Below are 3,948 nucleotides of genomic sequence, written 5' to 3'. Positions count from 1 at the left end.
AAACACAAGTGCTGAAATTGAAACTGTGTTCAAAAATCTTCCCAAAAACAAAAGCCCAGGACCAGATGGCTTCACAGGTGAATTATATCAAACATGTACAGAAGAGATAACACCTATCCCTCTCAAACTCTTCCAAAATACAGCAGAGGGAGGAACACTCCCAAACTCATTCTATGAGGCCACAATCACCCTGATACCAAAACCAGACAAAGATGTCCCAAAGAAAGAAAACTACAGGCCAATGTCACTGATGAACATCGATGCAAAAATCCTCAACAAAATACTATCAAACAGAATCCAACTGCATATTAAAAGGATCATACACCATGATCAAGTTCGGTTTATCCCAGGAATGCAAGGATTCTTCAATACATGCAAATCAATCAATGTGATACACCATATTAACAATTTGAAGAGGAAAAACCATATGATAATCTCAAGAGATGCAGAGAAAGCTTTCAAGAAAATTCAACACCCATTTCTGATAAAATATCTCCAGAAAGTAGGCATAGAGGGAACTTAGCGCAACATAATAAAGGCCATATATGACAAACCCACAGTCAACATCGTTCTCAATGGCGAAAAACTGAAACCATTTCCTCTAAGATCAGGAACAAGACAAGGTTGTCCACTTTCACCGCTATTATTCAACATAGTTTTGGAAGTTTTAGCCACAGCAATCAGAGAAGAAAAATAAACAAAAGGAATCCAACTTGGAAAGAAGAAATAAAACTATCACTTTTTGCACATTACATGATTCTCTACATAGAGAATCCTAAAGATGCTTCCAGAAAACTACTAGAGCTAATCAATGAATTTCGTAGAGTAGCAGGATACAAAATTAATGCACAGAAGCATTCCTATACACTACTGATGAAAAATCTGAAAGAGAAATTAAGGAAACACTCTCATTTACCATTGCAACAAAAAGAATAAAATATCTAGGAATAAACCTACCTAAGGAGACAAAAGACCTGTGTGCAAAAACTATAAGACCCTGATGAAAGAAATTAAATTTGATACAAACAGATGGAGAGATACACCATGATCTTGGATTGGAAGAATCAACATTGTGAAAATGACTATAGTCTTCAAAGCAAACTACAGCTTCAATGCAATCCCTATCAAATTACCAATGGCATTTCTCACAGAACTAGAACAAAAAGTTTCACAATTTATATGGAAACACAAAAGACCCCGAATAGCCAAAGCAATCTTGAGAAAGAAAAATGGTGCTGGAGGAATCAGGCTTCCTGACTTCAGACTATACTACAAATCTACAGTAATCAAGACAGTACAGTACTGGCACAAAAATAGAAATATAGATCAATGGAACAGGATAGAAAGCTCAGAGATAAACCCACACATATATGGTCACCTTATCTTTGATAAAGGAGGCAAGAATATACAATGGAGAAAAGAAAGCCTCTTCAATAAGTGCTGCTGGGAAAACAGGACAGCTACATGGAAAAGAATGAAATTAGAACACTTCCTAACACTGTATAAAAAAATAAACTCAAAATAGATTAAAGAACTAAATGGAAGGCCAGAGAGTATAAATCTCTTAGAGGAAAACATAGGCAGAACACTCTATGACATAAATCACAGCAAGATCCTTTCTGACCCACCTCCTAGAGAAATGGAAATAAAAACAAAAATAAACAAACGGGACCTAATCAAACTTAAAAGCTTTTGCACAGCAAAGGAAACAATAAACGAGATGAAAAGACAACCCTCAGAATGGGAGAAAATATTTGCAAACCAAGCAACTGACAAAGGATTAATCTCCAAAGTATACAAACAGCTCATGCAGCTAATGACAATACAAAATGACTTATTAAAGGTAAGATCAGAACAACAACAACAACAAATCCATGTAAGTAATGGGTTCACTCTTTGGGGCATACGGTATCATATTATCAGATAAAAAAGTGGAACTACTAACTTCTATTTTGTTACATTTTCTCTTCAAAGAAGAATTATTATCAAGCTAGATAGAGTAGACAAACATGGTTATGAGAGAACTGAAGTGCATTATGATAGGTGAGGAAAGAGTAGGAGAACAACTAGCTGTTCTAAAATAAATCAAACTTCCAGAACCAGACACATTATAAACTAGGACACTGAAATAAACTGCTACTGGACTGAAAACAGAAGAGGTTCTGGAACACTGGATATAAGGTTTTCTGGTTTTATAAAAAGGAGGGAGATAAAAACCAAAAACTTTATAAACTCTAGAAAGGTGAAAGTAATATGAAGTCCCACAAAATTCTAGAATGAATTACTAAACAGATGGTTCATGAATAACCTAGAAAGAAAATTAGTGTTTAAAAATCCAATAAAACTAGTATTTCCAAATTAAATTCTACTGGTTGCATTATTAGACTGAAAGATATGCCAGAATTATGGTGTATCTTGTTCAGTTAAATATTTGACAAATTTCTCATGATACCCCAACGTTAGAGCAGTTAGGTAGATTTGTAACTGGCAGAATCCAAAGAAAATAATATAATTAATAAATTGATATCAACTTGGAAAAAAGTAACTAGGAACACACCAGTAAGGGCTCCGTTCTTGGCCTTTTTTCTTCAATAATTTTAAAAACAATTTATGGACAAATGAGATACTTACCAAATCTGAGTTGGATGGCTAGAACGATGCATAAGGCAACATGATGTAGTACAATGTTTCTCAATATTTTTGGTCTCATGACCCCTTTACATTCTTGAAAAGTTTAGAGAACCTCAGAACTTTTTAAAATGTAGATTCTATCAATAGTAACCATATTAGGACTGAGAATTTTTTTAAAGTTTTAATATATTTAAAATAACCATAATAAACCCATTACATGTTAATATAAATAACATTTTTATGAAAAAAATAACTACCTTTGAAAATAACTGTATTTTACAAAAGAAAAAATAATGAGAATAGCACTGTTCTATACTTTTGCAAATCTCTTTAAGATATGGCTTAATAGAAGACAGCTGGATTCTCATATCTGCTTCTGCATTCAAATCTGCTGCAAAATGTTGTTTGGGTTGAAATTTATGAAGAAAATTCCAGATATGTAATTGGAAAAAGGTGGAATATTTTAATATCCTTTTCAGATAGTTCTGGATAATCTTTGATGTTATACCAAAATTCAACAAATGATAGCTTCTTAAAGGTTGGTTGCAATGTGGAATCTTAACTATATCAATTACCTTTTTTTGAAGGTTAAAAATCTTTCTATTTAGAAAAAGTAGAAATGACTGTATGATAATTTGAACAGCTAGGTTGTACAAGAAATAACCTGAAAATTCCCTTTTGATATCCTCCAACAGTTGGGTTCTATTACATGTGCCTTGTTCTTTCTTCAGACCTGAAAAAATGTAAAATTGATTTTTCAACACATGATTATTTTTCCCTTTTCCATGTTTAGAAATCCTTATGATCCCTCAGATAGTTCCTTTTGGAATAAACTTTCCTCTTCTCACCCAGCCAGCTCCAGTGGGTTCACCTTTATAGGTTCTGGGACCAGGACAGAAGGTAAGTCATGTGAATATTTCTTCACTGGGCTCAATGGCCTTTTATTGCTCTATCACATTAAAATTTGTTGATTTGTCTTGCACTTTGTCTCATGCATTTTGAAGTTCTGTTGTTAGGCACATACACATTAAGAATTCTTATGCCTTTGTGGGGAATTGACCCCTTTATCATTATGTAATGCCCCACTTTATCCCTGATAATTTTCCTTGCTCTCAAGTCGGCTCTGTCTGAAATTAATATAGCTACTCCAGCTTTCTTTCGATTAGTGTTAGCATGGGGCATCTTTCTCCATTCCTTTATATTTAATCTATATGTGGCTTCATATGATTCTATTTCTCTCCTTTCTTAGCCTATTAACTTTTTTTTTTAGTGGTTGCCCCAGAGTTTGCAATGTACATTTATAACTAATCCAAGTCC

General features: G+C 33.7%; 1 non-coding gene across 1 annotated transcript; it reads right to left on the bottom strand.

Annotated features, from left to right (window-relative positions):
- Window positions 1-3,435: 3,435 nt before the first annotated feature.
- On the bottom strand, window positions 3,436-3,561 carry LOC114239109 (small nucleolar RNA SNORD22). The gene has a single exon (XR_003624295.1). It is a non-coding gene; the product is annotated as a small nucleolar RNA SNORD22 (small nucleolar RNA).
- Between the last annotated feature and the right edge of the window lie 387 nt (window positions 3,562-3,948).

Source organism: Balaenoptera acutorostrata, chromosome X (genome assembly GCF_949987535.1).
Source record: "Balaenoptera acutorostrata chromosome X, mBalAcu1.1, whole genome shotgun sequence".
Classification (NCBI taxonomy): Eukaryota; Metazoa; Chordata; class Mammalia; order Artiodactyla; family Balaenopteridae; genus Balaenoptera; species Balaenoptera acutorostrata.
This window is presented reverse-complemented; position numbering and strand designations above follow the sequence as displayed.